Source organism: Grammomys surdaster, unplaced genomic scaffold, assembly GCF_004785775.1.
Source record: "Grammomys surdaster isolate TR1022 unplaced genomic scaffold, NIH_TR_1.0 125947, whole genome shotgun sequence".
In the NCBI taxonomy this organism is placed as follows: domain Eukaryota; kingdom Metazoa; phylum Chordata; class Mammalia; order Rodentia; family Muridae; genus Grammomys; species Grammomys surdaster.
Window position 1 is genome coordinate 3,547,597 of NW_021620769.1, and position 24,156 is coordinate 3,571,752.

At 42.1% G+C, this 24,156-nt stretch overlaps 1 protein-coding gene across 1 annotated transcript in view; it reads left to right on the top strand.

Moving 5' to 3' along the window:
• The first annotated feature begins 7,992 nt into the window (after positions 1-7,992).
• The window catches only part of Inpp4b (inositol polyphosphate-4-phosphatase type II B), a 701,452-nt gene continuing 685,288 nt past the window's right edge, over positions 7,993-24,156 (top strand). The window contains exon 1 of the mRNA XM_028753430.1: positions 7,993-8,173. The gene's annotated coding sequence lies outside the window, so the exon portion shown is untranslated. The remainder of the gene's footprint in view (positions 8,174-24,156) is intronic.

Sequence of the window (24,156 nt, forward strand, 5' to 3'; positions counted from 1 at the left end):
AGAGTTTGGTGACTGTGGCAATCAGAGTGCTTCAATGTGAATCCACAATTGGTCCATAAGTCATGAATTTCAAGAGACATTAGTAACCGTGTAGCAATGCATATCAAGAAGCAGAGAAATTCTGTGGAAAAATAGAAGAAGGAGGGTGGTACTGAAACAGAGAATGAAGTGGGAAGGAAGTACCTATGGAATATCTGTTTTCAGTTTCCCAGTGCCTAGCTTCATTCTGTTCTTGGCTTCCATGAGAGAGTCAACTTATTTTAATAATAATTCACCCTCTTTGCCTAAATTAGGCCAAGTTTTTTTTAACTCTAATAATATTGCTTTTAACTTAAATACACATACATAAGATTATCTATGTATATAAATAACAAAATTTTATTTTCAATACTAACTTAAAAAAAAAAAAACTGGGCAAAACCATTCCTATATACAGATGACAAATGGACCAAGAAAGAAATCAGGGAAGTAAAACTTTCACAATAATCCCAAATAATATAAAATATCTTGGAGTAATTCTGACCAAACAAGTGAAAGACTTGTATGACGAAAATGTCAAGTCTTTGAAGAAAGAAACTGAAGATATCAGAAGATGGAAAGATCTCCCATGCTCATAGATTGGTAGTATTAACGTAATAGAGATGGCTATCCCACCAAAAGCAATCTACAGATTCAGTGCAATTTCCATCAAAATTCCAACAAAGTCTTTATAGACCTTAAAAGGACAGTTCCCAACTTCATAAGGAAAAACCAAACCAAACCAAACCAAACCAAACCAAACCAAACCAAACCAAACCAAACCAAACCAAACCAAACCAAACCCCAGGATAGCTAAAACAATCCAGAACAACAAAAGAATTGTTGCGATAGTTCACTTTCAGTTGTATTACAAAGTTATAATATTAAAAGTCACATGGTATTGCCATAAAAACAGACATGTTGATCAATGGAATTGAATTGAAGACCCAGATATAAATCCACACGCATATGAACTATGATTTTTGATAAAGAAGCCAGAAACACATACTGCAAAAAGACAGCATCTTCATCAAATGGTGCTAGTTCTCCTGGCAATCTGCATGTAGAAGAATGCAAACAGATCCACATTTATCACTCTGAATCAAACTCAAGTCAAAGTTGATAGAAGACTTCAACACAAAACCAGATACACTGAACCTGATAGAGGAGAGATTGGGAAATATCCTTAAATGCATTGATACAGGAGAAGACTTTCTCAACAGAACACAGAAAGCGCTAAGATAAACAGTTATTAAATGGGACCTCATGAGACTGAAAGGCTTCTGTTCGGCAAAATACACTGTCATATTAAACAAAGCAGCAGCCCATAGAATAGAAAAAGATTTTATTCATATAGAGGTTAATTATTTAAAATATACAAAGAACTAAAAAAACCCTAGACACTGAAAAACCAAATAATGCAATTAAAAATGGGATACAGTTTTAAACAGAGAATTCTCAGTAGAGGAATCTCAAATGGCCAAGAAACATTTAAAGAAATGTTCAACATCCTTAGCCATTGGGAAAATGCAAATCAAAACTACTTTAAGATTCCATCTTATGCCTGTCAGAATAACTAAGATCAATAACACATATCATTGATAACTCATGCTGGTGAGGGTGTGGAGTAAGGGAGACACTCCTTCATTTCTGATGGGAGTACAAACCCTTATAACCACGAGGGAAATCAATATGGCAGTTCCAGAGAAAGTTGGGAATTGATCTACCTCGAGACCCTGCTATGCCAGTCTTGGGCATATACTCAAAGGACACTTCATCCTACCACACATAGAAACATTTGCTTTATTCAGAACAACCAGAAACTGGAAACAACCTAGATGTCCCCCAAGAGAAAAATGAATAAGAAAATGTGGTACATTTCCACAATGGAGTTACTACTTAACTGTTAAAAATCAGTGACATTATGAAATTTTCAGGTAAGTGGATGGAACTAGAAAAAAAATATCCTGAGTGAGGAATACCAAATTCAGAAAGATAAATATAGCATGCATTCACTTCTAAGGGGATATTAACCACTAAGAAAATGATAATAAGCTATAATTTATAAACTGAGAGGGGTCAGGTAAAGAAGAAAGCACTAGCAGGGAATGCATAGATGTTAAAATAGTTTTTAAATCTATTTTTCCTTTCCAGCCCTGGCTCCAGGAATGACAACTTTGAGACTTGTTACCAAATGCCTAGGCTACAAGACTTTGGCTCATTCCCTGCCTAGTTCCTAACTTATTTAACCCATTTAAACTACTTTATGTCTCCCATGTGGTTAGTTACCTCTCCTTCAGCCCTGGCTTGCTTCTTTATTTATATCTCTCTCATCTTCTTCCTTAGCATCTTCCTGAGCTCACTGCTGCTTCCTGCTAGTTTACTTCTGTCTCCCTGCCCAGTCCATCTCTTCTTGACTCTCTCAAAGCTTTCCCTGCTTCTCCTTTTATTCTCTCGGTGTCTCCCAGAATCCTACTTTCTGCCTCAGCTCATTGGTCATCAGCTTCTTTATTGACAGATAGTGCTTATAAGAGATTCTCTCTACACATGGATCTCCCTGGGAGGAGAACTAGATTTTAAAGGCAGACTGGGGACAGTTGGGTGTGAGGCAGTGAACTGTGAAAGGTAGCTAAAGCTAAAGGCTTTGAAGGCCTGGAGACCCTGAAGGGAGGGTAGGAACTTTGCTTGCTCCTAGCATCAGGGCCCTGTCACTAACTGGACCCCCCCCCATTTGTGGCCATCAGTCACGTAAGGGCAATGTACCAATACTTTCTACATGTAGATGAGGCATTCTTAATATCGCAGACCAAGACAATAGGAAAAAGACTGTGACCTGTGGTCTTGTGGGCTCAAGATAGAGATCTCCATTCTAAAGAGGTACCTAAAGGCCTGGAGGGGATAGCCAATAAACTTTCCTTCCCAGACACTCCTCCCTGCAAAAAGTGTTTAATCTCAGGCCCACCCTGAGAAGCAGGGTGTGGTTCTACACATCCACTTCCCACCATGGCTATAAACGATTCGGAACCACAGACTGTCTCTTTTCATCGGGATCGGCCATGGGGAGCCATGGAGAAGGCCTTTGCCTATGGAGCCACTGTCTACACTGTCTAATCTCCCGTAAAAGGCCTCTCTGCATTCCTAGCCACAACTACCCCCAAACCAGCCATCAAGCCAAGGGCTCTCACTGTGGGACAGGCCGGAGCTCCCCATTTCTCCCCTCTTTCTCTCCCCCACCCTCCACTCCCTGGGCTAGATCCAGCCTGCAGGATCCCACTCCATTCTCAGCTCTTCCAAGGCTCTCAGCGGTGCCAGGATGTAGGAAAGCCTAAGAACCACACAGGCTCACCTTGTCACAGGCTGGTGGACCCCCGAACCAGCTTCTGCTATTCTGCACTTCAGACAGTGCTTTCCCACGTCTGAGCTGTGCCTCTTTGCTTCCCTACAGTCCAGCACCCATGGGGCGTGGCCTGGGACAAGTGCAGTCAAACTCCCCGTGTTTTGCCTCTTTAAGCCGCCATGCCCTGTGGCAGAGCAGACACAGGACCCAGAGCCCTACAGGTGGGGTTGGGTTCAGGTGGCTTGGGATCTTGTAGCTGGGGGTGGGATGGAGAGAGAGAGTTTGGAGAGAGATGGTTGGAATTGGGGAGGGGCTTTTGGGGGATGGTGTGAAAATGAGTGTAGTGGAAACTTCCTAGACTATGAAGATGACCCTAATGAAGATTTTATGGTGGGTGGTGTGCAAACTCATCTTTTACACTCAGGCAAAGCTTCCATTGGTGGGACTAGAGTGCATTCAATTGAGTTGTTGGCTAAGTGAGTCTTATGGAAATTCCCAAACAACCCAGGCTATTGCTAAGATAAAAGGCTGCTCTCCACCCACACAGCACATTGACCATGGAGAAGTCAAGCTGGCATGTATACGAAAGCCTCACTCCTATGGTCTAGTCTCTCTGGTATGGGAAAGTACTCCACGGGCTACTGAACGAGAAATATGAACACCAAGTCAGCCACAGAACCTTCGACCTATAATCTGTCCAGTTCATACCCACCACAGCTCAAGTGACCAAGAATCAAAAACTAGATAGTGAAGATTTCTGAGGTAAACTCAAACATTACTAGAAAACAAAATCAATAAAGTGATTTCTAATGATAGTTTGCTCTCCTTATAGATAAATGCCTTACCCAGTCGTCATCAGAGAGGCTTTTTCTGGCAGCATAGGGGAACAGATGCAGGGACCCACAGCCAGACATTATGCAGAAAGTGTCTAAATTGGAGGTCTCCATCGAATCCCTCCTCTCAGAGGCAGAGAACATGGAGACCACCAGGAGAAAAGGACCCTTCCATCAACCAAGTAAGGCACATGTGAGCTCACAGAGGTTGAAGTAGCCTACACAGGCCTGCACTAGGTCTTTTGCATATTATATGTTATAGCTTTTTGCTTAGTATTTGTATGGGACTCCTGACTGTGAGAACGAGTGGGTCTCTGACTCCTGCACCTACTCTTGGGACTCTTTTCCTCCTGTTGGGTTGTTGTGTCCAAGTTTGAAGCTTTTTCTTCATCTATTATATTTTATTTTGTCATATTTGGTGGTTGTATCTTGGAAGCCTATTTGTTCCTAATGAGAGACAGAAAGGGAGAGGATACAGTGGGGAGGGGAAGCAGGGGGGAGCTGAAAGGAGTAGAAAGAGAGAAAACTACAGTCAGGATATATAGTATGAGAAAAGATTCTGGTTTCAATACAAGGAAAAATGGGCAAAACCAAAGACTTGCTTTGCTGAGTATCATCAATATGAATGAATAATTACAGTTAAGGACAAAGTTTGACACCCACACATGGTGCCATATTTCAGAAGAAATTTTGAATAGTGAAGAATTGTTAGAGTATAGATGCTCACGGATGGCCTCTCTAAAGATAATGCATATATGTACGGAAAGTGAGCAAATTCCCTTATTGTATAGGAGGTGTGACACCAGTCTCAAGGCCCTTGGCTTGATTTTATTGCTTTAAAGAGGATGCTAACTCCTGGGAATCACCTTTAACTTTTGACTCTATAAAGGTGTTTCAAACGGAAATGAGAGAATATTCTGTCCTTTCCTGGCAAATGGAATTGCGTTTCAGGAGCACAAGTGGCCAAAATTCCAAGGCTGGTGAAAGCAGAGGCTGAATGAGTTTAAACCACAGAAGCACCAGGATCTCTCAGACCTAAACAAGGAACGTGCCACCAAATAACCACAACAGGTACACAGCAGGCTGATGGAATCCTTTAAAATGCTGTGTGGTACAAAGTCTGATAGAATGCTCTCCTCTTTTTATTTTATTTCCAGTTGATTTACAATGATATGCAACACCCTTCTGTGAAGGAGATTGGTCAGAATGATCTGTGTCTGAATTTTAATCACACTGGGGCTTGTGAGGAGTGTCTCACTTTGAGTGTTCCTGTCTAGTTGGTAACTCTGCTTGGCAACTCTATTTTAGAGTGAACAGTTTACTGGTTCTGACACGTCTATGGCAGCATCTAACTGTGTTGTCTAAGAACTCCATTTTCTTTTTGAACTTAATTTTTTTTTCCCCTCTGAGGCCAGAGAACAGATGCATTAGTAGCAGTTCTAGTGAGGTGAGACTCTGGAGCCCTGGTTTCATCATCTTTCATTCTGTGTGTTTTTCTGGGCTGAACTGCTGCCAGTGGATGATCTGTGCCGTCTTCCCCATAGATTGCATGAAGATGACTGGCAACCGGATGTGTTACAGTTGCATAGCCCGCTCCTCAAGAGGGATTCACAACCTGACAGTGTCTGATGGACAAGTTGGTCCTCAGAATCCCACTTTTCTACCTTCAGCTCACCTGTGATGGCCTGATGGCTGAGTAGAATAGAAATGAATTGGAGAAAAAGCAAGAGAGGGCTTTGGGGACTTTGGTGAGAGGAAGGCAACACAATTTCTGACCCTCATAGTTTTTCAGTCATGTTTTTAGACACTTGTTGGAACTATGGTGTGTTCAATACTACTCTAAGCTCTGGGAATGCAAATGCTAAACAAAATATCTGAAAAACAAACTAAACCAATCAAATATCCAATCAAACCAAATAAAACTAACCAGTCCAACCAACTGAACCCAAACAAGCAACTGGCCAACACAAATTAATCAATCAGCTAACCAACCAAACCAGTCAACCAGCCAACCAACAAAACCAATCATCAAAATAACTAACCAACCAACAAACTAATCAAATGAACTAACCAACAAAATGAGCCAACCAACCAACAGAACTAACAGAACCAACCTACCAACCAACTAACCAACTCAACCAAACAACTAAACCAACCCACTAACCAAACAAACTAATCATCCAAACTATCCAACCAACTAACCAAACCAGTCAAGCACCTAACCAAACGAACTAAGCAACCAAACCAGCCAACTGACCAAAAGAATCAACCCATCCAACTTATCAACCAGCCAAACCAACCAACCAACCAACCAACCCAACTAACCAAACTAACCACATCAACCAACTCAGCCAACCCATCAACCAAGCAATCTAACCAACCCACCCACCCACCCACCAACCAACCAACCAAGCCAAACCAGCCAACCAACCCAATCAACCAACAGAACAATCCAAAGACACCCCCCCCACTAGCCCCATGCCCCACACACATAAAAATTGAGACCATCAAAGTCCCTCCCCTCATTAACAAAGATAATATCTAGTAGCAAATACTTGGGAAGTAAATAAATGTCTAGATTCAGTCAGTGACAGCAGGGGTGACAGCTGGGGGCAGACACAGCTTCCCATTTTGTAATACTGTAATACTGTTAAGCACTGCCTTAACACAAATTGATTTCACTGACTTTAAGATTCCAGGTTCTTTGTCTGACAAATGTCACACTTGTGTACAAGCGTTTGTACTTTATTTAGAATGCCAGTTTAGAGGGTTGCAAGGAAGAAAAAGGACTAGTGCGCCTTTGTGGGTAAGCTCTGGGAAAGATTACCTTTGAGCAGAGTGGTCAAAACCTCTCCAAGAAAGCCGCCAGGTGGCACCTGTAAGGCGCAGATGGGGAGAGCCATTTGCCCCACCCCCACAGCCCGGACTATCCAGGCTACCCCTCACCCCGCGGGCTTGTTCGCAAGGAAGTGGGGGAGTTTCAGTCTCTTTCCAGACAGCATAATTACACACCCAAATTTTCTGACACCTTAAACACACCGAGGGCGGATTGTCTCCACACAACCAGGCTGTCAAAGGCACTAGCCTGGCGATTGGGAGCACTCGCCACTCTTCAAGGTGGGGAGTGGCTGTGGGCTGCTCCTGTGCCCAGGTCTGCTCAGCCCGGATCTAGGGAGAAACACTGGCAAGGGCGAAACAGTTCTCAGGCAGGACCCTGACACGCAGAAGTCATCAGGACGTGGGACAGAGCTTCACACTCCTCTAACACCCAATCTTCCTCACAGGGACAGTCAGTGGGGACCAGTCTGAGCCACCTTCTTATGTCCCTTTACATTTCCCCCTTCTGCAGCCGCTTCTCCTGTCCGGGTCGCACTGTGGCTGCCTTGAGCCACCCCCAGCTCCTCCCCTGTGATCTCGCACCCCAGGGTGTGCAGCTGCCTCCAGAGACAGCGCAGAGTCTGAGTGGCGGGTGTCAGTAAACAGAAGCAGCGTGTTGTGGTCATTTCGAGCTGTGCAGTCGGGCCACCAACTCCATCTGTGGCAGAGAGGCGAGCTGCACCAGTTGCGAGACTGCCGCTGCTCCTCTTTGGTGGCTGGTTGGTGACATTGGGAGGAGACCGCTCCGAGGGAGTGAGCCTACGACAACGAGGAAGAGAGGCAAGGCGTTGGGGGTGGGGACGTGGCGACAGTGCCAGGGGGCGTGTGAGCTGCAGGCGAGGAGCAACTTCTCCCGGGCGCGCGCTGCGGGGCGGCGGGCGGAGCGTGAGCTGCCAGCCCGGAGCGTGGAACCGGGAGCCTGGAGGCTCGGCCCGCGCCCTGCACGCTACCATCCTCCGGGTTCCCAGCCCCGGGTGCTGAGCTCGCCGCTATAAATAGCAGGTTACAGCTTCTGCTTGGGCGCACACGCTCTCACTGGAGAACGCAGGAAAGTCATCCTGAAAAGTGCCTGCCGCTGCTATCGCCCCCTACTCAGCCTCTGCAAGAGGTAACATCCTGCCGGGGATCCTGGGGCTCCGGGGAGGGAATTTTGCAGGGTGCGGCGGGTGAGGATGGGTGAATCCGGAGGCTGTGATCGCGCGCATCAGAGAGCTCAGGGTGGTGGTGGTGGTGGTGGGGAGTACGTCCTGCCTGAGAGGCAGCTGGTGTCTCTTATCAAGTTTCCCAGCCGTGATCCTCCCTTCAGCCTTGCCTCCCAGGGGGTGACTGCTGGTGGTACCCCTGTGACCCTGATTATTGTCTAGCGGAGCTTGCTCGGCCTGACACGCACTCGTGAAAACACACACACACACACACACACACACACACACACCCCAGTTCCAATCCCCAGGTGACACTGAGCTCTGGCCCAGCTGACCTACCCAGGTTACAGCCCCCCTGAGCGGTCCTTCAAAGATGCTGCAGCGACTGGAGTGCTTGGGGGCTGCTTCTCAACCCTAGTCCCAGTCACTGGCTGCCGCCTGCTTCAGAGGAAGTGGTCCTGGTCCTTAGGACATGGAAGGGATACTGGGGTCGCAGTTAATTAAAGAGCTCTCTCTCCATGGCCATCTCCAGCCCCACCTTCAGCAACTCCTGCCCCTCTCACCCCTAAGCCAGGCCTGTTTCTCCTAGGCTACCTTCATGTTCTACCTACCCCAAAGAGGAGTCAAGGAGTTAGAAAATCGGGGCTTCAGAGTCAGAGTGGGTGATGAGAGGACCATGGGGAGTCTCAGATTTGCACTCCAGCCTCCTTGAGCTTATCTGGCCCCTCTGGCAGGGCAAGGAGCCTGAGTAAATCCAGGAGCCTGCTGCTAGTGTTGGACTTTCAGCGTTGCAACCAGCTAGTTCTAGGTGATGCTAGAACCAGAAGCACCAGTATTTGTCCCTCTCCACCTTTCATTTTGCTTCCCTCTGGGGAGGTGGTTTCTGCCCCGGGAGGACACCCAGTGATTTCTGTTTGGAGACAGAAGCTTTATAGGTGAGGATATGCATATTGATGAGATAGTTGCAGCCACACAAAACTTACTGGAAAAACCCAGAGGAGAGAGAGGCAGCAGTTGCTGTTAGGGGACGGAGGTTGATTATGTGGTCCCGGCAGCACCAACTTACCAGGGAAACCCTGCGGGACATTCTATCACACTGGGTTTTATGATGTAGAATGTCTTTCTTTGTTTATCTTACTTTATGTTTTTCTTTCTCCTGATTCTGGCTTCCTCTCTCTTTCTAAAATGACATTTGAGGTCATTATGTGGGTATTACATCTTGCTTACATTTTCCCTCAGTATGAAAGAAGTGATTTATAAAGGTGTAGCTCTATAAACGACATGAAAGTGCAGATGAATTGATCTCTTACGTTGGGCACTAGGTGGCCCCTTTTATAATTGTACATCTACAATTAGAGGACCTTGCTTGCACAGGAATCTTCTTAATGAGTTCTAGAATCAGAATGATATCAATCTGACTTGGTTCAGAGACTCAGTAACAGAGTGGCTGTCTGGTGCTGTGTTAGAGTCAGAGTTAGGAGAGGTTTGGACAAGTGAGCACTGTCAGCTCACTCACCGTGGGAGGAAATACATTAGCTCCTGTTCCCTGGGATATACTCCAGGGAAACATTGGCATGAAATCACAGTAATTGATCAGAGCCTCTGGGCTCAGCACATGGGCCTTAAACTCAAACCTGTAGGAGTTGCAGTAAGTTAAAATGCTTCTGAAAAAAAAAGAAAGGAAAGAAAGAAAGGAGAAGAAAAGAAAAAAGGGGTATTTTATGAGAGTCCTGTGTGTGAGAGAGAATGTGTTTCTGAACATTGTGTATATTTTGTGGGTCTTTTGGGGGGGGCTCTTTTTCTTCTATTTTTGGTTTTTGTTTTGTCCTATTTTATTTTACTTTATTTTATTATTTTTCTTTGGATGCCTGTTTTCTAAAGAGAGACAGAGGGGTGCGGATTCAGGTGGGGGGATCTCTTAGGAGTTGAGGATGGTAAACTGCAATCAGAATATTATGTACGAAAAACTATTTTCATAAAAAGAAAAAATATAAGAAAAGAATGTCTTTTTTTTCCTGTGAGTTTCTCTCACCGGTGACTTAAGAGATTGTCCTTGAAAGTCTTTGAAATGTGATTGTGATGAGAGGCTAAGGGCTCTATGTCATTGGGAAACATTTTCTAATTGATTTTTAATATTCTGAATTGTATTCTCACTGATGAGGTAAACCAGTACTTATTTGTGATAAACTGATGGTCAATAGGATGTTTGATACAGGGCTCTGTTCTGACAAAGTGAGGACAGCGTGATAAACTGGCTCTTGGCCCTCAAAACATGTAAAGAATCATCAGAGTTCTGGGCAGAAGGTACTCTTAGGAGACTGGCCTCAGCTCCACTCTGAGGATGCAGGACAGTTGAATGACTTTAAGTCTTACAAGATTCTTTTCTCAAGATACTACGTGACTCTAGTACTGTAGACAAGTCAGTCAGCGTTGGTTAGAAGATGATGCAATTACATCTTAGTTTTCTGAAATGAAAAGTGAAATTAAGCACTGGAGAAGCCAGCTATTTGTTCTACATTATGCAAATTTAAAGTTCCTGATTTCTCTTCTGTAACCTTGCAGTGTCTTCTAGTTACTAGTCAGGTCAGTCCCCACACGGGGAGTGGTTAACATCCACCGTCTTCAGGCAAACTCCTAGAAGGCAAATCCATGAAAGACAGGGACAGCTGCCCACCCATCTTATCTCTTAGCAACCAAGTAGACATCAGTTTCCAGGTAAGCATCCAGCATCTGAAAACACAAAGTCCAAACAGGAGAAAATTGTAATTAGTAAGGAAAATGCTTACTGAATATCTGCCATGTTTGCTTTTTCCACTCAGTGGTGCTAATAGTTAGAGAAACAAATCTCCTATGTTTTATAATCCACATGGAGTAAACGCCTGCCATTCATACAGCACTTTCAATTTGAACATGCAATCACATATTCAAAGCATGTATTTTCTATATTTTGTATATTATTCTTTTAAAGTGACCGATTGCTTCCTTTAAAGATCTAAGGAACATACTCCGAAAGCCACGTTATTGTTTTTCTCTTTTTGTATGTAGCATTAGAAATCTCCTTAGCAGATACTTATCCCACATGTACTTTAATATTCAAGCTGTTCAATACATAATTTCAACATAAACATTTCTCTATAGATAAATCTAAAGGATAATGCTATAATCAAATTTTTGCACGTAAGATTCATGCAGTCTTTGTGTCTCAAAACTTTAGTTGTAGTATATACCTAAGAAAGAGACTGAGATAGTGGAAAACGTGTGAGGAAGCTCTCAGGGTCTCGGGTGTAGCCATCACTGGAGTCAAGATTCCTCAGTTCATCCTCTTTATGCATTTCAATGCTTCATCCGACAATAAGATTTTAAAATGCTTGCTTATGGTGAGGCTGGAGAGAAGGCTTAGCACTTCTCAGAGGACCTAGGTTTGACTCCCAGCATCTACATTGGTCAGCTGACAAGGGCTTTTTGTTCCTGTTCCAGGGGATCTGACAGTTTCTTATGACTTTCTTCAGATATCTAGATACACGCAAAACCTATACACAACACATACATATACACACATGAAAGAAATGCTATGATGTTTCATGGATTCTAACTAAATCTCAGACTAATCAGTCTGTGACTGTTGAAGGACTTGTCTTTTATGCAAGGCACTCTGGTGGCCCATATCATTTACCCTGTGGGTATCTCACTGTGGTCAATCTGTACAAGGCCTATAGATTATGGTTGTGAATTTACATCTTTCCAGTTGTCTTTGTAATTTTGCTGACCTGTGGGTATCACCACAGCACACTGCATCACTTTTAAGTAATATTTTCCAGACTTGTTTTCTGAGGCATATTTGGAGTAAGTCTGTCCTGCATTATACAGCTATTGTCACTACACGACCTAATGGTATGTTGGGGACCGTGCAGAGGAGTAAGTGAATGAGTAAAGGACATTGTGAGTCTCTTAAATCATAGAGTTTTGATGGAATTTCCTTTGGGAATCATTTAAATCAATAATTTTCATTGGGATAGAGAAAACACTTTAAGCGAGAGTTTTGTCTATCATTTATCTATCTATTATCGATCCATCTACCTACCATGTGAATATCTAAACAATCATAACTCTACTTACCTATAAGTATCTATCAATCTATCTATCTATCTATCTATCTATCTATCTATCTATCCACTCATCTGTCTTTCTATTTTCAACAGTTATGCAGCAGGTCTAACAGTGAAATTATTCGATGGTTTTCTCTGATGTTTTCCATTGTTAGGGACTTTGGGTTGGACACACAGGCTGTGTTAAAGTCATGTTGATATTGCATCACTGAGGTGACAATAGCAATGAAAAACTTCTTCCATGGTACAAAAAGAAATGGTATAAAAACCTTCTATACACTGTTTATATATTATGTGTTAATTTAAAATAACACAGAAAGAAAATGACATTTTTTATTTCTCAAGAGACTGAGTTTTTAAAGGTTGATGGGTTGTAGTTTAAAGAGACCTCTCAGAATTGTTCATTATGAAAATTCTAACTGAATGAGAACTAGAAATGTCTGGCAGGATGAGACTAGGGCTTCCAGCCTGAAGCTCTCTGGGTTCAATCCCACCACTGTGGCAAATAAATTGCTTTAGTTTGAGTTTCTATTGTTTCAGTGAAACACCATGACCAAAAAGCAAGTTGGGGAGAAAGGGGTTTATTTGGGTTCTTCTTCTGCATCTCTGTCCATCATAAAAGGAAGTCAGGACAGGAACTTAAATAGGGCAGGAACCTGGAGGCAGGAGCTGATGCCGAGGCCATGGAGGGGTGCTGCTTACTGGCCTGCTTCCCATAGTTTGCTCAACCTATTTTCTTATAGAACCCAGAACTACTAGCACAGGGGTCCAGCACCACCCACAATGGGCTGGGACCTTCCCTACCAGTTACTAATTAAGGAAATACTCTACAGATTTATGTATAGTCTGATCTTATGAAGGTATATTTTTTCTCAATTAAGGTTCCCTCCTTTCAGAGAACTCTAGCTTGGATCAAGTTGACATAAAGCAATTCAGCACATGAAAGACAAAAATGAAAAACAACAACAACAACCCCCCCAATAACAGCAATAATAAAAATCTAATGCTCATCCAACTATGTGAGAGCTTTTTGAGATGAAAATATAGGCCCCTAGTAAAGCACTTGTCTAGATTGAGGAAGACCTTGGGAAGTCCCCAGCACCACAAAATGAGCCAACTAGAGCTTTTACAATTACAGTTGGTGGTCTTGAGTAGGTATGATACAGTCCCAGGATTTGAGAGGCTGAGGCAGGAAGACTGCCATTCTAGAGTATAATCCTAAACACATGTTCTCCCTGGCCGTCTAAGTCCTCCACAGTGAACTTGTTCTTAGTACTTTCAATGTAGTTCTTGTTTAATTGTTGTTGATTGGTTGTTGGTTGCTCTACCAGACAAAGTCAAGAGGGGCCGGCCATCCTTGACTAGCTTTTCAGTACATAAAAAGTCACTCAGCCTGAGGGAAGCGAAGTAAAACTGAGAATCAGCAGCATGTTAACCCAAGAATATAATCCGTGAGCCTGAGAAGAGACTTCGGCAGTTTGCAAGAACACATTAAAGTTTCATTTATAATTATTTAATATCATCCCATGCCGCTCCAAACACTTTTGTATGACAGGCTCAGTAGGTGTGTCCTGCTTACAGATAAATGTTTTTAGAAGCACTGTTAAGAGTTTACAAATTTTTATTAATAATATTTTTTAAATTTTAGGTGTGTATGTGTGCATGCATGAGAGTGTGTGTGTTTGTGTGTAAATACACTCAGACCTGAACATGGAGGTCAGAAGCGAGCATCTGCTATCCTCTGTCCTTCTCTAATTATTCCTCGAGGGAGGGTGTCTCTTTAATGTAACACTACCATTCTCTGGGCTAGGCTGGAGCCGGCAAGCTCTCGCTGTCTCTGCTACCTTTGGAGATGAGGTTTCAGGGATGCTCAGGACAGTGGGCTTGGCATGTGCATGCTGAGACCTGAATTCTGGTCCTTGTGATTACTCCTCAGCACTCACTCAGCCATTTCTCTAGCATCAACTATAAATAGTTTGCTAGGTGAAGGACAGTGGAAAAATGTCAGTTTTATGTGGTATTGTACACCTGTAGTCCCAGCATTTAAGAGATGGAGGAAGAAAGATCTGGAGGAATTCACGGCCATCCTTGGCTACACAGTGGGTCGAAGGCCCTGTGGGTAACAGGGAACTCTATCTCAAAACAAACAAACAAACACACACACACACACACACACACACACACACACACACACCCCTACCTTAGCTGGTGACATAGTTCAGTGATAAAGCAACTTGCCTAGCATAGAAAAAGCTCTGGATGCAATTCCAATTACCACACACATAAATACCACCTTAAAACAAACCTTTTCCTCTCTTCATTAACAAAACCTACAGATTTTTATATTTACTTATCTACTTGGATGTGTCTTAATGAGACAGGTCACTTTCAATGGCATGTGCAATTTCTTCTGTTTCAGTAGACTTTTTTTTCTTTCTTTCTGCTGAAACCTTAAGGTTAAGTGTGTTTCCACACTGGTGAACTTGTTTTAAAATATAGCGTTCCCTCCTCCCATAGCTGTCCACGGGAGGCTGACATTACAGACATTCAGCACCAGGTGGCAGTATGCAGCTCTTAGCTGCTGTGGGTCATCTTCAGTACATTTATTTTTAAAGCCATTCTTTTAAGCTATTTACTTATATTGTAGGAGTTAACTAAGATAAAGCCCACAAGCACATAAACTTTAGAATTGTACTTTGGAGATCTGTTATTTGAAGTACTTTAAAGATTTGATTATAATATTTTAGCATACCCTGCTTTTATGTGGAGTCTGCATACCTGGAGAACTCTTTGGAATTAATTGAATTAAATGTGCTGGAATTTTGTTTATGACTGGGTGAGTGAGAAGGAAAGTAAAAATTAAATGAACATGGCAAAAATAAAGGCATATGGTAAATCCAAAAACAGAAATTGTGGTACCCATTATATACGCACATTTGAATCTTAACCCTTTCACAACACACTCTGACTTTCCCCCTAGGAATCACAGACTATCATGCTTCCTCAGAGCCTCCTCCATGTTGTACTTCATCAGTACAACAAACAAACAAACAAACAAACAAACAAACAAACAAAAAACTAATCAAGCAAACCTTACAAGTGAGTAGAGCATCACTAAGAAAACAGAGACGACAGGATAATGTTAGCCTTCATCCTGGGATACACAGCAAGGCCCTTCCTTAAAATAACGAAACAAACAAATGAAAAGCAACACTCCCAACAAAACAACAGGAAAGAAGGAAAGAAAGAAAGAAGAAAGGAAGGAAAAAAGGAAGGAAAGAAGGAAGGAAAAATTACAATGTTAATGCTTCCATTATCCCTGAACATGCTGTGTGGCGTGATGGTAAGAGAGTAAACTGGGCCAGCTCTGTTGTCTGGTTTACTGGTGATTATGCAGGTGAGAGTTACTGAAAGTATTTCTTCCTTGTTAACCTGGTTATAGACTTGCCTCTCTGTAGGTGAATGATTAAATTATGAGTCATAACAGAGTTAATCAGCTCATTCATAAGTACAGCAGGATGGAGCAACTGCATCGGCTCCCCTTCTGGATGATCTGGCCTTTCAATCATGCTTGCTGCGTGTTGCTATTGTAGGAACGGAGATCAAGGGGAAATAATCATCAGCCAAAGCTGCTAATTACTAGATTCATTGATGAAAATATTTTATTATGTAAAATTTCAAAGCTCATAAGCCTAGTTCACTGGACTCCTGTCTACTCCATAGGCTGATGCTATAATTGCCCACTCAGGATCAGTGAATTCTTGTCTACCCTGTATCCTGATTATCCAGTCAGGATCAGAGGGTTCTTATCTACCCCATAGCCATATGCTATGGTTGTCCAGTCAGGACCATCTTTATTTCATCTGTAGTCCCCTGCACTTTCTAATCTCTTTGGAGTGTGGGAACAAGTTATAGAAATCATATCCAAGGAGCATAGCTACAAAATAGTTTTTACAAATGATTTCTTGCCTGGGATGTGTTCACAGATTCCTTCTCTTTTCTTTGGTTATTCATGTCTCCTTCTTATCTTATGCAACAGAGAGAGTGAGGGATTCGGATGCTTGGGAGAGTGGAGCAGAACGTAATGGAGCCATTCTATCCTATTTGACTTCTTTATTTTTTCCACTCATTATTTTCCTGATTAAAAGTGACCTAAGCCTCCGTTAACGCATATAGTGGACAAAGGAAGTCTAAAGAGGCAGCAAGACATCACCCAAATCAACACTGTTAGCATTTTGTATTCCTTTCTAGAATTTTCTATGATTCTCTTATAACAATTATAGTGTGTTTGTGGGTGTTTGTTTTGTTTTAATTTAAAGTTCTCTCCTTCTAGCTTAGATACTGATTGACACTTGTTATTTGCAAGGTACTCTGCTAGGCTATACTCTGTTCATAGCAGTGAATAACAAAGATGGCCACTTTCCCAGGCTATCGAACACATCAAGCTGAAAAAGATGTTCATGTAGAAGCTGAGGAGTGGCTCATTAGGTCAAGGTACTTGACGTACAACACTGACGACTGACTGGATGCACATATGCCCAGAGCCCATTTGGAAGCTGGGCACATAGAGCACATGTCTACAATCCCAACACTACTGGGGAGATGGGAAGCAGAAACTGAATCCCTGGATCCCATGGTCCAGCTAGCCTGGCATACACAGCAGAAAAGTTACCATATGACTTGCTTCTGAAATTGTGGAACGTGAGGGCAGGTACTCAAAGCTGTCCTCTGATTGTCACATGTCCATTGTGGCATGTACCAGCATCTGTACATACGAATACATACCACACACACACTGCATCATACACCACACACACACACACACACACTCTAATTCAAAAGATGAGGATGAATTTATCAATGAAAGCTAAGACTGACTGAGATCCTCTAGAGGCCATTCATAACGCAAGTCCTATTGCCGATGTCCATGTTACACACTCACTCTGGGTGGCAGCTACAGAGATTGGTGGTCTTATGACTCATTTGTTGTTGATGCTTTTAATTTAGTTCTGGGAATTGAACCAGGGCATCATATGTATTATTCTTTCATGAAGATTTGTTCCTAGATACTCCCATTTTAAAAGTTAGGAATTGTTCTTTGGAGGATGTTAACTAACTTACCCGAGATCACACAACTGGGTAGGAGTAAAATGGATGTATGACTAAAGTTGATTCTAGTTTAAGAACTACACTTCAGAATCTAGAAAGATGGCTCATTGACCAAAATACTTGTTGAGCAAGCATGAATACCTGAGTTTGGATCCCTAGGACCCATGTCAAAACTCGGGGTGGAGGGTTCAGGGTATATACCTATAACTGCAGCATGACGGGGAGGTGGGCATGAATAGGGGTGATCTGCTGCTCCCTGGCTGGCCAGCAGAGCTGAGACAAAAAGCTTCAGGTTTCCTGAAAGACCCCACTTCAAAAACTAATGTGGAAACTTCTGGCTTCTATGTGTGCATGCATGAATGAACATACTTGTACACACGGGTATTACATGCATATAAAATGTAATGCACACACAAAATAAAATATAATCTTGGCTTTTCCGTGACATATTTCTTTTCCATGGCTCTGTTGAGCGAGGCTCAATGTTGTGTAACCCTTATTTTCATCTTCATGTTGTAACTCGATGCTAATTTGTGTGTTTAGCTTGGTTGTACACTGAGACCCTGCATTTCCTTTCACCAAACTGTCTCTTTATGTTGAGGTGATATTGGACTTTGGCCAATTATATTACTCGAATCTTCTTTGTGTATATAAGTTGAAACTACGGTTCTGGTTAAACTCAATATTTTGTTTTTCCCATAATGTTTTTGTGTATGAAACTGTGTTTTTCTCAATCAGCAAAGAAGTTTCTGATTTGCCTAAGTTGATTTAAAATTATTTATATCTAATTAGTAAATGCTTTGTGTCTCTCACATAGCCAACATTTTCCAGTGGATAATATGAAATAAGCAACCCATTGAATTCCTCTTAAAATGGGCATCTTCTTATCACAGCAGTCTTTAAATAAGACACCCTCCACTTCATCTCCCTTTTATCAATGGTACCAAAAATTCCCTTAGTCTGCAAGTGCACACATGCAGATGCTCCCTTAGTCTGCAAGTGCACACATGCAGATGCTCCCTTACTTTGCAGACGTGCACATGCAGATGCTTCCGTAATCGACAGGAGCACACACATGCAAATGCTCCTACATTTGCCTTTTGTGGGCTTTCAGTTCCCCTATACTCATTTTGTTCTGGTGGCTTTTTCAGTTCCTTTACGAATACAACCCCGCATTGGATGCCATTTTTATATTTCTGCATCCTGTACATCTGAGACCTCTTTCTTTCGTACTTTTATCCCACCCCTTCAATGTCTGTAAGACACTCCCATTGATCTTTCTTCAAAATTAATTTTAGAATAATTTTGTAATCCAATATACTTTAAGGTTTTAATTGAGTCTTATTGAATGGATAAATAAGATTAAGGAGAACTGGCACCTTTTAAAGATACAGTCTCATCTAAATCTCACTGACAGTTTGATTTTGGCAACTCTTCCTGCTGTGTCTAAGGACAAGGGACAGACAGCAACCATGCGCCTGAGTGTTTTCTCATTTTATCCCTCACTCTCAGAATGATCAAGGCATCAAGCGTCATGATCCTGTGACCTGGGCTTTAGCACTTTACTAGTTTTCAATCAAGTGATATTGGTCATTTTGAACTGTTTATTTTCCTTTTGTTTTTAGTGCTATTGTATATCACTGGCTCACAGTATTGCAGGGGCCTATGGATAGAGACACAGGAAGCCTGAAGGCTACAACCTTGAGTTCAACATATATTTATTTTAAACTATTTTACTTTAAACTACTGTACATTCAGTACAAATATTTAAATGATAATATCAACCATAGGTCAATTTTTTAAATCAGCTAACTAATTAGGTCTTATAATACAGCCCAAAAGTATATACAATTTTGTATAACAACAATATAAATTGCAACAGATATTGCTCAGGGGAGATTTTATTTCTTGTATTAAATCAGACAAAATTACCTGTAAGATAATCAACTCTGGCTTGTTGCAAATGTGTCTCTGGGTTGCTTGTCTCCCCTGAGGCTATTGTTTATTTAGTGGAATTAGCTATACTATTCCTAAAAACAAAAATTACTCAGAAATATTCCCACACACACAATTTGCTTATGTGTTTCTCAAGTGCTACTTCACCATATATTCTAACACCAATCCTTTGACCTGCGAGTAGAAAACCATTTGCATATTGAAATCACACAAGAAGGAAAGCCTTTGTTTTCTCAACAGGAGTCATCTCCATTTTTTTTTTTTTTCCTCTCTGAAAGGACTCTGTCTGCTTGGCTAGTCTCAGGCAAGTGTTTTTTTTTCAAGGGGCCTTCAGGACTGTGCCATGCCTACACCTGTAGTCATGTTATTTTAAGGATAGCTGCTCTGTGCAATGGGGATTGTTTATGGGATGGAACTGCCATTCTGATCATGAACTTTGGTGTTGTGCAACAATCAGCTTTATCTGCCTTTTAAAAACTTCAATGGCTTCTGCACAGGGGGGTTGCTAGGTCAGATTCTACTGACATACATGGGCTAGGTAATTGAACCCGGCAACAGGTGAAGAAGGGTTTCTAACTGGCTTCTGATCATTTGCTGTTTTGAATGCTTATATTTGCTTGTGTGTTTGAAGCAGAGATGAAAATTCTCCCAAAGCCTCAAGGGAGTTTCTCTCCCACTTTGTCTAAAGTTCTTTGGCAGAAGGTCTTGGTGATGTGATGCTGAGAAGAATGTGCAAGAGGAACCGAGGATGCTGTCAACCAAAGACAGCGCACTAGTGTTTTAAATCACTCATTTATTTGAGTTCTCATGTACAAAAAGCAAGCTAGCTGGTTAAACCAGCTGAATCAGCGAGTTTGGTGTTCAAGGGAGAGACCCTGTCTCATTATATACAGTGGAGAGCAAACAAGGAAGACATCCAATGTCAACCTATGGCTCCACAAACACCTGCACAAGCCCTACACATCATCTACATATGCATGCATTTTACATACATATATGTGGGACTGCGGAAGGGTATTCTGGGTCATGGTTGGGCAGTTGCCTAGAACCCCTAGACTCTGTGTGAGAACCAGCAGGAGTTCGGCTCGCCCCCAGAACCCAGGGTCCTGAAAAGTAGTCTAGTCTCCATAGAATTACATTGTTCAGTCATGTAGGCCAGCCATTACAGTCCCTCCCAAAGTGCACAGGTAGAGGGCGTGACTAGAGGCCTCAGGCCCTAGGGATTTACATACTAATGAAGGCCAGAGGGTGGAGCAAATTAAGCATGCCTCCCCAGATCCTCCCCAGATCCTCCCCCAATCCTCCCCCTTTCTCCCTCCCTATTTAACTCGTGACTGGCCTGAGTTTTACGGGGGTACAACCAGATCTATCTACCATTCACCATGACAATAAACCCTTTTGGAACCAAGGACTCCCTCGCGTCATTGGGGCCTGCCACCGCCAAAGCCTCCAGGCTGCTGGAACATTAGACGTTCCTCCTACATGTGGGACCTGCCGCATCGTGGAAACCCACTGGGATTCCACAGCGGGCCCCCTATTATATTTCCCCACACATATACATGTAAAAAAAGAAAGAGAAAAAAAGGATAAACTCATATTGATAAGTTTGTTTTCTTCTAGCATACTGGTTCATATAAAAATTATTTACAATAAAACAGTTAGTGAAAATTCAGTCTCAGTTCAGCAGGACTTTCCTGAGTCTCTATATCCACATTCTATTTTCTGGTGAACAACGTATTGATTCACTCGGCTCTGAGGTGCACCAGTGCTAAAGGCAGGAGGGATCCAGACAAATGGTATTGCTGGGTAACAACTCCACAAACACATTTGGAAAGTGGAGGGGGAGTGGTAGGCTGCAGTCTTTCAACAGTCTCCTGTGGTCAGGTGAAAAGAGAGCTTTATGGAGACAGGGTAGTGTAACTCGAACATTCTATGAATAATAATCACTTTAGAGAAGTCACCCTGGCCTTGTTGTCCTTTCCTGTCAGAAACTGGGTATTTTTATTTATGTACTTACACTAATTTATTCATCATTTATTCCCTGTGTATTTAAAAAAAAATGACTTGAGTGGATTGTGATAAAATCACAAATAAAGAGATTTTACAGGAGTTTAATAATAACATCAAAAATGTATTTTCAAGCTTAGCTAAACCTAGATGGCATTCAAATTAAAGTTGTAATATGAGTAATAGTGTAGTAGGTGACTTTTTCCCCTTAGGCAGAAAAATATGATGGGACCTTCAAAAACATTCCCTAGGTTCCCATGATTTTACACAGAAGGGGGCAGTTCTTTCAGTTATTATTTGATGTCAAAATTTCCACAGGCAGGTTGTGTGGGCTGTTGAGGCAAGGCCTGACGCAGAAGAGCTCCCTGGGCAGATCCTATCAAGAACAACAGCTTGCTTTGACACTCGTGTTTTCAATCCTGGTGCCACACAGAGGACAGCATTGATTCAGTCCAGGACCTTTGTCTGTGGAATGATGACATCCATATACAGTTCATCTCTGGAAAAACCCTCACAGAAGTACCCAGAAGTGCCTCAGGAATGTCCAGGGTATACCTTTAGCCAATCAAATTCAAGGTTGAAATTACATATCACAGTTTTCATTCCTTTATTGGGAGTCTTTATTTACTTTTGGTATCGTTACTTTGAGTTGAAACTCAGGTAATCGTTGAGTCTAATGACATCAGAACTCATTGTATATAATAGTCTCAATATCATTTTGACAAATGAATGATCTATACAGTAAGATTATTTTACTCAAGGAAAATCACATATCTGGTCTAACAGTGGAGCTAAAGATCTAGATAGACTTGACTTATTAGTAAATTCTTATTATTTCAAGGAGAATTTGATACTGGAAGAGTCACTCTGTGTGCATGAGTACACTCTCTCATGTGTATGGTTTTAAAGGAGCTGGAGAGAGAACAGAAGAAATGGGAAGAGGGCAATAACACTTGCTCAGGGCCTACCTTATGTCACCAGGAATTTGCTTATCACATTGCTCTGAGTATGCTCTGCTTTCCTATAGGACTTTCATTGTCCGAGCACCAGAGCATGTGCAAGGTGGTAAAATTCTCATCACACTTTGGCAGTGTACTTTGACAAAGACTTGCAAGGTATTTGCATAAGAGTGATAGGGCCAACTCCTGTCCTGGTGAGGATGAGTAGTTTGAAGGATTCTTCTTCTCTTTTGTTGCAGTCATGAGAAAGAACAATAGAAAGTTGAGATACACAAACGGAAAAAGAAATATATTCACAAGGACACACAAAACAGAACAGTCCATTTTGATGAAAATTATATAAGCTCATGTTGGTTTGACATCCTTAGTCACACACTGATTCTTTTCCCCACAGTTGTGTGATCCAAGTATAGATGCCCTGTCCTTTCAGGGGAGAGACTTGATGCACAGAGAGGTAGTTTATCATGTTTCAGATGCATATGAAGGAACTGATAGATGGAGGCTTCTGGGTGAATTCCAATCATCCAGTAGTGGAAGTAAGTACAAAGTTCAGAGTTCAGCCTTCTTCAATGAAATTCCATCAAGCAAGAAAGTACTTACCCTTCTGCCACCAGTCCCTCAAGGCTTGTGGCCAGGGGGGCAGAAGCAGGGCAGGCTTTACTGTTGTTAGTGAACTGACATAGTGATCGGTCCCATCCTCTCATCCATGAGCGAGTCTCGCTAAAACAATACTCAACTGTAGGATTAGCTCTCTACTTCAGGTTATGAAAATGCTTGTTGAAGTTTGACTGGAATCACTCCGTTGAGGACAAATCTGATAACTGGAGATTCTGTGGTGATTATGAGCATAAAATTATTCAGCAGTTGGAAGCCTTTAATCATTCACTTTGATCATTCTAGGCCAAATTTTGTTTCATGGCCTAAAAAACCATCATAGTTGAAGGAAACATCTGCTGTGCTGTCCACCAGAGCTTTGGAATCCAATCTGCTTTATTTACACGGTCATTTTATGAGCATTGGGCACGCTTAAAAACTCGACTCATTGCTGAATTTTCAACTCTGAACATTCCACATAAGTAGAAATAAATGTTAAATTCCATTAAAGGCACTGGCTGAAGCTCTCTATAGATGTTGGTGGCTAAATGCAGAACAGCCACTGTATGTGCTGTGTTGTCTTCCCCTCCTGCTGTCTTAGAAGATACATATTGAGCACGAAATTCATTTTATTTTTAAGAAGGCTTTGTTTACCCCAGATGGCAACAATGCTGTTAAGGGTTTATTTGTGCCATGGATACTTATAATGCAGATACTGTGGGAATTCAGCTACACTGCAAGAACAATGTATTTGGAAAAAAATGAGCACACCTCAGGTGGCAAGTCTTCATTAGGATATGCATGGACCAATTCCGTCCTATGATGGATCCTCTAATGGAAGGCTGTTGTGAACTCTCATTGCATGGCCGTTGCAGATCTGTTTACTGAGCTCACTGGTGAGGTTCAACACAGATGCTTAATCTTAAGAAGAAGAGGAAGGAAAAAAAAAAGCGTTCTGGAAACAGAAGAATTTGAATGTTCCCTATCATCATTCATTGAAAACACAAGGGAATGTGTATGTGCATGTCCTTTGAATTAATGGATAGGAAGCCTCTGCCTGTACCCAAATGAATCCTTGAAGAAGACATTTGCAAAGAAATGGCTGAAGTTGCCCCCTGTGGGGAGATTAATGTTTTAATGTGCAAAAGCAGATTACTTGCAATTCTTTTGCTCTGTGGCACTCTGAGCTGTGTCTGTGGCACTCTGAGCTGTGTCTGT